The following is a 12,345-nucleotide window of genomic DNA, read 5'->3' as shown; positions in this document are numbered from 1 at the left end:
GCTGCAAGGGGGTGCCAAGTTGATCTTCTTCTGCTATGACTCTCACAGCACACACTAGCACCCTAGGACACCAGCACACAGAGCTCAGGCCTGCAGCTAGCTTTTTAACCCATTTCCTTGTGCATTCCTGGAAGGGAAAAACCAACATGTCTTTTGCCAAAAGTCCATTTTCTTTCAACTCAGACAATTTCCACGTTCTGGGATATAACTCAACAGGAGATGGGTTTGGATATCTGCTGAGATGTGGCAATCATTGTCTCAGCAACCACAGGAGATTGAGTTCAGCCTTTTGCATTTCATCTCTTCCTTTCAAGTGTCTTAGTCTGAAGTAGGCCTTGACAACTCTTTAGGTGCGACATTCCATGTTCTCTCAGGACTCGTCAGGATAATACACATAGGAATTTTCCAGAAAGTGGTTACTTTACATTCTCAACCTCATTTGGCTCAGTGGACGGAATCATCCCAGGTTTACACTAAGTGTGGCAGCGGGCAGGTAAAACATTGGTTTATCTGCCAGCCACAATGATGAATTTTCACACTGTATCATCCCAAGCCCGCCACATTATTTATGCATTCCTGGGAAACATGACATTTCCATCGCAGGTGGGTCCTGATTCACCTGCTGTGCCGTCACCTTGCCGTTTCATCACGCCAGACACCACATTTAAAGTACAACCATGCTTCCAGCCCAGGACTGCAGCGAAGAAGGCTTGGCCCTGAAAGGCAAGAAGACTGTAGTCCTCAAGAGCCCTTTTAGATGCCATGGAGGCCCATTGTGATGTCCTCTACCCCCGCTCTGGCCGCAGGAGGGGCAGCTACATTACCACTCTGGCTCGGTAGGCAGTGGCAGTGGTGACCAGTGCCAATGTTGCACAGAAGAGGTTGGCCATCCAGTGTAGATAGAGGATGAATGATCTCATCCATGCCGCCAGGATAAGGCAGCTATCTCATCGCTCTAAACTCACACACTCAAGCCCATCACACATTCACTAGCATCTCACTCACTGCCAGCTCAAGGGATATCACCACCCATTCTCACATACGTACCCTCACATGTCCATTTGGCTTCATCTCCTCTGGAGGCATCACCATCTCAAGGCCACTTGCACAGATCAACATGTGCCCCCACACACAACCTGGGATACCTCCTTTCCCCAGTACAGCCCTCGTCCTGCAGCCTCTTCCCTTGCCTGAGGCCAGTTCTCTGCCTTCACCAAGCAAGCCCCAGCTCTGCAGCCATTGAAAAGCCACCCACATGTGGCTGGTCTAGTCGGTAGAGATCTGCAGTGAGCCCCCCTAAAAGTGATGTGGTGCTGCCTGTGAAGCCTGGCGCTGATAACTGTGAGTGCTGACCGAAACAAGGTAGGCAAACAAACCTTGAAGTCTCAAGCGAAGTGCAGCCCGCCAAGTGCACGTCACTTATGTGCTGCTATGAAACACATTGGTGTGTTTTCCCGCCAACGTGGACGGACGATCCAGCAGTGCGGGACGATTCCAGCAGGCAGGCCTATTAATGATATGCTGATGTAATACAATGAGGTTCCCAGCGTCCAATGGCAGGGAACGCAGTCCGCCATTGGCGGGCTGAGCAGACGATCATGAGCTGGGTGTCACGCCATCGTGAAACCGATCGCGCGATATTGTCCGCTCATGCCACTGAACATGCCCGAAGCCCATGGGCACAAAAAAATCCCTGCCAGTGTCTTTGCTTATATGTCTTTTATTAAAAAACACGTCTTCCTTAAAAAGTTCAAAATACCTGTAAGTAACTCAGGGCTGCAATCCACCAGCGTGACAAATCTCAGCCACAGGGCAATGTAAGTGATCTCAGTGCCCCATAGGCTGAGGGCAAGAAAAAAAGTTGACAAGGTTTTGCCATTCCTAACTGCTATCCAGTACCCTCAGCTGGCAAGAGCACATAGTGTGGTTTTCAGGTAAGGGCAGATTTAAACTCGTATAAGATGCTGCTCGTGTTGAAAAACCCTCACCAACTGTCATTTTGAGAAACGCCAGCATGCGACAGCAGAAGGTGTCTTTGGAACTGTCTGTACCATCGAGATGAGTGGGGGGAAAATTTTTTCAAAAAAAAACTGTGTTGACATGTAACCTGCAGTGATATCATTCTATACCATTATTTTACTTGTTTTGCAGTGTGTTTATGTTATGAAGTGATCTCTGTGGAAATGAGAATTGTTTAATGGCAATAATATGATATAAAATAAACAGAAACAGACCTGGACGATAAAATACCATTCCCCAACTAGACAGCTTTCCGGTATCACTGATCATTATCTTACTTTACATTATTATGTCTCTGATCTTGTGTATCAAAGAAAAGTACAGCACAAGAACAGGCCCTTCGGCCCTCCAAGCCTGCGCCAATCAAACCGATCTACCCACCTCACATGACTCAACAGCTCCTTTTTTGTGCTTTGTTTATTTTTTACAATAAAGGTTAAAGTAGTAGCCTTTGAAAGGTTAAAAAGTTAAGCTCACTGAATTTGAGTAGTTTTGAATGCATTCCTCCAGCACTGGACTAACTGGCCTGAATTCTGGAGGAACCAGAACAATTTGGGTCTGCCTGGATTCATCTGACAATTTAGCATCACACCCTTAGTTATCTATTCATGAGTTGCTTTTCAAAGTGCAAAACACATGACCTCAGCTCCAGCTAAACTCCTGAAGGCTGATAACTTTCTGGCAGAGAATGGAGGAGCTGTTAATTACATCATGTGACCAGCCGCCTGCTTTAAACAACTCCAGCCGCTGGAAATTTCCATCCACCTGTTTGCCTGTGGCACTTTGTTTCTTGGTGATGAGCTGAAAAACAACATGAGGTTGGCTACAGATACTGACTCCAATGGATTCATTCTCCTCTCCACCGGCCCTTGTGTTTTGTGTTGCACTTGCCTTTCTGCCCTCTCTTTCTCCCTCTGATACCTCTCTTCTCTTTGGCAAAATGAACCGGAGCTTAGATGGTTAAATTATGAGATCGAGTTGCATACATTGGTTTGCGTTCCCTTTCATATGAAGATTGAGGGGTGACCACATCGAGGTGCACATAGTTTCAAAAGGCTTTGATTGGATAGATACAGAAAAGCTACTCCTCAGGTGAGGGAGTCCCAAGGGACATAATCTTCAAATTAGAGCTAGGCCAATTAGGAGGGAGACCAAGAAGAACTTCTTCAGACAAAGGTTGGTGGAAATATGGAATTTGTTCCCCAAAAGGCTGTGGGGATTGTGTTAGTCGTGTTCCCAAGACCGAGGTTGAAAAGTTATTTTAGGTGAGTGTGCGAAGGGATGTGGAGCTAAGACGGATAAATGGGACAATTGTGCAGATCAGTCATGAGCTAATTGAATAGTACAGCAAACTCAGGGTTCATGACCTGCTCCTGTAATGAGGTGCGGTGCCAAAACTGAAATCAGTGTTCCACTGAAATCATTTTGCCAAAGAGAAGAGAGGAATTAGGGGGAGAAAGAGAGGGTAGAAAGACAAGTGCAACACAAAACACAAAGGCCAGTGGAGAGGAGAATGGATCCATTGGAGTCAGTATCTGTAGCCAACCTCATGTTGTTTTTCAGCTCATCACTAAGAAACTGAAATCAGTGTAACTAACGAGCATTAGTTATAGCTCATTAAATTAACAAGTGGGCCGTTGAGTTGAGTGGTCAGGTGATGCCCGAGGATGCTTTTCCTTTGAGTTTTCATCCTTACAAATAGGCAGAGGTACCTGAAACAAAGTGGCATGTGGGACACCAGGATCTCCAGTGACAATAACCCAGTGGTTCAAGTCTTCTTCAGCTCAATGGCTATTACAGAAGGTGTTGCCAGTGATTTCATACTCCCTTCCAAACGCTGTCCAGAAGTAGTATTTCTGAAGTGCGGCTAAAGCCTGGTTTGTACAGGTATAGTTGATAAGTACTTTTACATTTGCTTGCACTGGGTATCCATCATATTCAAGGCGCATCTATGGATCCAAGTATAAGACCTGCCAACAGCTCTGGAATGAGAGCTGGTCTGTCAGATTTACTAGCCTCATCCGAGATTTTCTGGCAAATTTCAGAAGTAATTTGATATCACTTGTCAGGTATAGCTGCCCAGCAACTCCTTCCAGTGTTCTGAGGGCAAAGCTCTCTTGGTTGGTGTCCAACCAAGAATTCCAACCCTCTTGAGATGTCATTTATCCTTTCTGATTATGTTTTAAACCCATGCACCAAGATTTAGGTGTTTGTGTACCTTTATATCCAAATCCCTTTGCTCCTCCACATTTACTAATCCCTTGTTATTAAGAAAAATTCCAACTTTTTTTGCATTTGGAGAGCACTGTGTTATGGCAGGCGTATGGTAAATGCCAAACTGCCCAAACCCCAGGGGGAGACTTGAAGTAGCTGCCACAACTATGTGCAATTTGTACTTATTTTGAGATGCGGGCTTTGAATTCAGTAAAAAGAAGGCCTTCAAGTTTTACAGGTTTCTTACAAAACTAATTTAAACCTTTATTAATAGAAGAAATAATTTTGAGTACATACAAACATCTATAAATTAGTACAATGATAACTTCTAAGTTCCCTGAGTAATCTAAAGCCCAGTTACACCTCCGTTAAGGCAACAGTGAGACACATAGATTTTAAAAGACCCAGGCAAAGAAACACACAATACCCTGAACGGGCGAATTCAAAGCGAGTTTTTCTCAGCTTCAGTTCCTTATGGACAGCAGCTTGAGGCTTAGATGCTGGAGGCTTTTCACACTTGTTAGGTCTTAGAATGCCTGCCCTTAAACACAGCCTTCACTCCTTTATACATAATTTCCCCTTTGAATTCAAATTCCCATTCTTTCACTATGTCTTTGATCTTGTACCTCTCTAATAATAAAAATCCATCAAAGTAGCAATTTTACCAGTAATCTTTGGGAAAAATAACCACACGGCAGAATTTTGCCGTCGGCGAGCAGGGGGTGAGGCCCTCTCATCGACGCATAGAATGATGCGGGATGACATCAGGCGGAACCCCCCACATCATCCCCATTTCAGGAAGGCGGGGGCGCAGCAAACTCAGCTGCCGGCCCGCCGACCTGTCAATGGCCAATAGAGGCCATTGACCAGAGCATTTAAACAATTAAAGGACCTGTCCATCCAACTTTAAGGTCAGTGGGCAGGCCAAGAGCCTCGAGGGCAAATAGAGAAAACATGAAACCTCATCCACCAGCGGGATGAGGTTTCATGCAGAGTTCTAAAAAGTTTAATAAAGGTTTACTGTAATTTATGAACATGTCCCATCTCATGTGACATTGTCATATGAGGGGGACATGTTAGGGAATTTTTTTTTTTCTATTTTTAATTTTTTTTAAAAGTGTCAGCGATCACCCTTAAGAAGCACTTAGCCTCAGGGAGATGTGTGCTCTTTAGTGCGCGTGGACGAAAGAACGCACTCTCGCTTTTGGGGAATCCCCCCCGCCCGCACAGGGAACGTATAGCACTTCCCACCGGACGTCACCTGGGCGGGCCTTAATTGGCCCGTCCACATAAAATGGCGGCAGGGCCCGCTTCTCCAGCGGGGATCGGCTCCCCGCCTGCCAGAGATTGGGTCGGGCCCGAGAGGCAGAAAATTCTGCCCACAGTTTCTTCGCTTCTTCTGGCTAGGTGAAAAATTTCATCCCCTCTATTGAATTGAAGCTAGTCTGGTTTATTTAAAAATGCAAATGTTCCCTTTACAACTCACATTCTGGATCTTCACCAATGTTTACCTACTTAAGATTTCAAACCTAGTGCACACACGCACACACCCCACTATTACTCTACAATAAATTCCAAGAGCATTATGAAAGTTGTTATAATTTCCTGACAACTGCTACTGAGTTCCCAAACAGTAGAAGCAAAGTGAGGATCAGATACTTCCTTACAGGTTTTAGGGGAAAAAATGAAGAAAAAAATCACCTAGAGCACTACCACAATCTCCCAGACAAGCAACTCTGCTTATGGTTTGAACAGTACTTTTGAACTCATGTAAAATAGCACAAGACCTGACACCAATAGGTTACACCCATTGATAATCTTATTTTAAGCATGAATATGGATTAATACACTCAAGTGTATAGTTGCTCAGTAGAGAACAAAAAACAATCAAACCAAGCTGTAAGGAGCTGTAAATCAAGAGGGAGGAACTCAAGAAAATTACAATCAACTGTGAAGTGGTACTAAGCAAATTATTGGAACTGCAGACTGACAAGTCCCCGGGTCCCAATGGGCTTCATCCTAGGGCCTTAAAAGAAGCGGCTAGTGAGATATTGATGCGTTAGTTTTAAATCTCCAAAATTCCCTAAATTCAGGCAAGGTTCCATTAGATTGGAAAATAGTGAATGCAACTCTTTTATTCAAAAAGGGAAGAAGCCAGAAAGTTGGAACCTACAGGTCAGTTAGCATAACAACTGGCATAGGCAAAAATGTTAGAAGCTATTAAAAACGTTATAGCAGGGCACTTAGAAAAATTCAAGGTAATCAGGCAGAGTTAACATTGTTTTCTGAAAGGGAAATTATGTTCAGTCAATTTATTGGAGTTCTTTGAAGAAGTAACATGTGCTGTGGATAAAGGGTGGATGTATTACACTTGGATATCCAGAAGGCATTTGATAAGGTGCCACATCAAAGGTTATTGCAGAAAGTAAAAGCTCACGGAATAGGCGGTAATATATTGTCACAGAGAGAAGATTGGCTAGCTAACAGGAAACAGAGAGTAGGCTTAAATGTGTTATTTTCTGATTGGCAAGATGCATTGAGTGGTGTTTCCCAGAGATCAGTGCTGGAGCCTCAAAATTTTACAATTTATATAAATGATTTGGATGAAGGGACCGAAGGTATAGTTGCTAAATTTGTTGATGATACAAATTAGGTCGGAAATTAAGTTGTGAAGAGGACATAAAGGGGCTACAAAGGGATTTGGATAGGTAAGTGAGTGGGCAAAGATTTGGCAAATAATGTGGGAAGATGTAAAATTGTCCATTTTGGCAGGAAGAATTTTTAAAAAGCATCTTATCTAAATGGTGAGAGGTCGCAGAGCTCTGAGGTGCAGAGTCAACCGGATGTCCGACTACAATAATCACAAAAGGTTAGTATGCAGGTACAGCAAGTAATTAGGAAAGCTAATAGAACGTTATCATTTATTGCAAAGACAATTCAATACAAAAATAGGAAGGTTATGCTTCAGTTATACAGGGCATTGGTGAGACCACATCTGGAATACAGTGTACAGTTTTGGTCTCCTTATTTAAGGAAGGATGTAAATGCACTGGAAGCAGTTCAGAGAAGATTTACTAGACTAATACCTAGAATGGGCGGGCTGTCTTATGAGTAAAGATTAGACAGACTAGGCTTGTATCTGCTGAAGTTTAGAAGACTACAAGAGGTGACTTGATTGAAACATATAAGATCCTGCGGGTTCTTGACAGGGTGGATATGGAAAGGATGTTTCCTCATGTGGGGGAAGGGGGGTCATTGTTTAAAAATAAGGTACCACCCATTTAAGGCAAGATGGGGGGAAATTTTTTCTCCCAGAGGGTCGCGAACCTTTGGAACTCTTCCTCAAAACACGGTGGAAGTAGAGATTTTGAATATTTTTAAGGCAGAAATAGATTCTTGATAAGCAGGGGATGAAAGGTTATCAGGGATAGGCGGGAATGTGGAGTTGAGGTTACAACAGTCAGATCAGCCATGATCCTATTGAATGGCAGAGTTGGCTTGGGGGTCTGAATGGCCTATCCCTGCTCATAGTTCTTATGTTCACATGTCCATACATTCATATTACTCAGTGGCTCTCAGGGTAGGGCCCTTAACCTGATGGCTGCCTGGAATCTGATTTTGTTTCTTTATCACCATTGTCTGGCCTCACTCTATACTTATACACACTCTTAAAGGCCAACCATCAAGCAAGGCCGGGGGTCTGTGACAACAATAGGCCAGTCTGCTCTCCGTACTTATTCATACACATGGTCAATGTGTTAACTTGATCATAGCCTGATCACGTGCTGTAAATTGCATTAGTCAAGTTTTTGTAACTTTTGTCAACAGGCTGTTAGCCATCATTTTTGACAGTTACCTGCCTCCTCCAGATCGCCCGCTTTCAAATATGCAGCACACCTTCTGGCTGTTGTCTGGCCTGGAGCTTGTGACTGGTCAGTCTGCAGTCAAGTTAGTCTTTCTCATCCAGTTTTTCATCACTCATCACTCCTGCTAACTTAAACCAACCCCTGAGCTGCTGAGCAGAAATCACCAGGGACAACATTCCTTTAAACTGGAGTCATTTGGTGATGGTATCAATGACGTAATCATTAAAATGATTGCATTTTAGGCCTGATTCCTAAATCAAGGGAAAAATTGACTGTGTACCCCTCACCACTGAGTGATCTTCTATCATTGATCAAATCAATGAGGGTACCTGCACCATCAATTATAACATGTTCATGTCCAACTGCACTCTCAACATAAGTATTTGTTTTCACTGGGCTGGATTTTATGCTACCCCACCTGCAAGTTTGATGGTGGAGGGGATGTAAAACCCAGCAAATGGTTTTCCTGCCACCCTCGACCTGTTTGAAATTATGGGGGAGCGGGGAAGGGATTTGACGTTCCTGCCTTGGGCCTAATTAAGGTCCTTGAGTGGCAGGGGCACCTCACACCATGCAGTAAGCCTAGCAGCTTTAGTTGCATGGACTGGTGTTGGGGAGGAGGGATCTTTCTCTGCAGGCCCCCTGGACCTATCGGAGGCATCCCTCCCTAAGTTCAACCACCTTTAGCCCTCCCCACCGTCCTCACGAATCTGGCCCCTCACCCCTCTCTGGAACAGGTTGGCAGGCCCCTGTGAGACCCCAGACCACTCCCTGGTGGCGCTGCTGGTCATCCGATTGGCCGGAAGCTCTTTAAGGAGGGACTTGCTCCTGAAATAAGGCCAGGAGTCTCACCTTAAAACAATGAACACTGCTCCCAGTATTCATTTGCTGTGGGGCAGCGGTCAGGAGCCAGGGTGGGCTCCCCGAGTTGGCACCCCCTAGAATATAGCCCACGTTATAATTAAGAATTTTACAATAGCAATTTAGAAATATATAATGCATTTAACATAGTTAAAAGGTCCCAAGAAACTTCACAAGATCTATAATCACACAGAATTTGACAGCTAATCACTTAGGAGGAATTAGACTTGAGGCCTTTTTCCCTCCCATGAGATTCACTATGAAATGAATTATGATGTGTTATTCCAAAATATTTGGTGACAATCATTATGATAACATATAGCTTAACTTGAAATGTTCCTGTTTTTGGATTTTTGGTGTTTTTTTCAGCTACCATTCATTTGAGTTTTGTCGGTTTTACAGATTAACATGGTGCGGCAGGAAGTAATAGAATGCCAGTTTGAACATGTGGACTGATCTTTCCTCCATGTGTTATGTTTCAGACAGTTGTTAATAAAGAATGGCTGAAATTCTGGGAGACTCTACACTGAAACATGGAATTTTCTTTTCATGGGGTGTGAGCATCGCTGGCAAGGCCAGCAGTTGTTGCCCATCACAAATTGTTCTTGAGTTGGTGGTGCTGAGTCACTGCAGTCCATCTGGTTTGGTACATTTACAGTGCAGCTAGGAAGGGCGTTCCAGAATTTTGACCCAGCGACAGTGAAGGAACAGCGACTTAGTTCCAAGTCAGGATGGTGTGTGGTTTGAAGGTGATCTTGCAGGTGGTGATGTTCCCATGTATCAGTTGCCCTTGTGCTTCTAGGTGGTAGAAGGTTTGGAAGGTGCTGTTGAATTGGCAGCTTGTCAAGTTGCTGTAGTGCATCTTGTAATGGTACACACTGCTGCCACTGTATATCAGTGGTGAAGGGAGTGAATGTTTAAGGTAGTGGATGGGTTGCTGATCAAGTGGGCTGCTTTGTCCTGGCTGGTATGAAGCTTCTTGAGCATTATTGGAGACGCACTAATCCTGGAAACTGGAGAGTATTCCATCACACTCCTGACTTGTGCTTTCTAGAAGCTGGATATGGTTTGGGGAGTCAGGAGGTGAGTTGTCTGCTGAAGCCTTCTCAGTCCCTGACCTGCTCTCATAGCCACTGTGTTTATGTCACTAGTCTAGTTAACTTCTGGTCAATGGTAACCTCCAAGTTGTTGATGGCGGAGGATTTAGTGATGATATTGCTTTTTAATATTAAGGGGAGATGGCTAGATTCTTTCTTGTTGGAGATGGTCATTGCCTGGCACCAGTGTGGCACAAATTTTATTTGCCACTTATCAGCCAAAGCCTGAATGTTGCCAGGCCTTGCTGCATACGGACATGGGTTGCTTCTATATCTGAGGGGTCACAAACAGTACATAGAAATATAGAAACTAGGAGTAGGAGTGGGCCATTCGGCCCTTTGAGCCTGTTCCGCCATTCATTATGATCATGGCTGATCATCCAACACAATAGCCTGCTCCCGCTTTCTCCACATACCCTTTGATCCCTTTTGCCCCAAGAGCTATATCTAACTCCTTCCTGAAAACATGCAATGTTTTGGCTTCAACTACTTTCTGTGGTAGCGAATTCCACAGGCTCACCACTCTTTGGGTGAAGAAATTTCTCCTCATCTCAGTCCTAAATGGTCTACCCCATATCCTCAGACTGTGACCCCTGGTTCTGGACACCCCCACCATTGGGAACATCCTTCCTGCATCTATCCTGTCTAGTCCTGTTAGAATTTTATAGGTTTCAATGAGATTCCCCCCTCACTCTTCTGACCTCCAGCAAATATAATCCTAATCGACTCCATCTCTCCTCATATGTCAGACCTGCCCTCCCAGGAATCAGTCGGGTAAACCTTCGCTGCACTCCCTCTATAGCAAGTACATCCTTCCTCAGGTAAGGGGACCAAAACTGCACACAATATTCCAACTGTGGTCTCACCAAGGCCCTGTACAATTGCAGCAAGACATCCCTGTTCCTGTACTCGAATCCTCTCGCTATGAAGGCCAACATACCATTTGCCTTCTTTACCACCTGCTGCACCTGCATGCTTACCTTCAACGATTGGTGTACAAGGACACCCAGGTCTCGTTGCACATTCCCCTCTCTCAATTTATAACCGTTCAGATAATAATCTGCTTTCCTGTTTTTGCTACCAAAATGGATAACCTCACCTTTATCCACATTATGCTGCATCTGCCATGCATTTGCCCACTCACTCAGCTTGTCCAAATCACACTGAAGCATCTCTGCATCCCCCTCACAGCTCACCCTCCCACCCAACTTTTGTCATCTGCAAATCTGGAGATATTAAATTTAATTCCCTCATTTAAATCATTAATATTGTGAATAACTGGGGTCCCAGCACCCATCCCTGCGGCACCCTGCTAGTCACTGCCTGCCATTCGGAAAAAGACCCGTTTATTCCTACTCCTTGTTTCCTGTCTGCCAACCAATTTTCTATCCATCTCAATACACTACCCCCAATCCCATGCCCTTTAATTTTACATGCCAATCTCTTATGTGGGACTTTGTCGAAAGCCTTCTGAAAGTTCAAATAAACCACATCCACTGGCTCCCCCTCATCAACTCTACTAGTTACATCCTCTAAATATTCCAGTAGATTTGTCCAGCATGATTTCCCTTTCATAAATCCATGCTGACTTTGTCCAATTCTGCCACTGTTTTGCACGTGCTCAGCTATTAAATCTTTTATAATGGACTCTAGAATTTTCCCCACTACCGATGTCAGGCTGACTGGTCTATAATTCCCTGTTATCTTTCTGCCTCCCTTTTTAAATAGTGGGGTCACATTAGCTGCCCTCCAATCTGTAGGAACTGTTCCAGAGTCTATAGAATCTCAAAAGATGACCACCAATGCATCCACTATTTCTAGGGCCACTTTCTTAAGTACTCTGGGATGTAGATTATCAGGCCCCAGGGATTTATCAGTCTTCAATTCCCTCAATTTCCCCAACACCATTTCCCTGCTAATACTGTTTTCTTTCAGTTCCTCCCTCTCACTAAACCCTATATTCCCCAACATTTCTGGTATGTTATTAATGTCCTCCTTTGTGAAGACAGAATCAATGTATTTAGTTGGTCAGCCGGTTCTTTGTTCCCCTTTATAAATTCCCCTGTTTCTGGCTGTAAGGGACCTACATGTGTCTTCACCAATCTTTTTCTCTTCACATGCCTATAGAAACTTTTACAGTCAGTTTTTATGTTCCCTGCAAGCTTATTCTCGTACTCTTTTTTCCCCTTCTTAATTAATCTCTTGGTCCTCCTTTGCTGAATTCTAAACTGTTCCCAATCCTCAGGTCTGTTGTATTTTCTGGCCAATTTGTATGCCTCTTCCTTGCA

This window comes from Carcharodon carcharias, chromosome 18 (assembly GCF_017639515.1).
Source record: "Carcharodon carcharias isolate sCarCar2 chromosome 18, sCarCar2.pri, whole genome shotgun sequence".
Taxonomy (NCBI): Eukaryota; Metazoa; Chordata; class Chondrichthyes; order Lamniformes; family Lamnidae; genus Carcharodon; species Carcharodon carcharias.
This window is presented reverse-complemented; position numbering follows the sequence as displayed.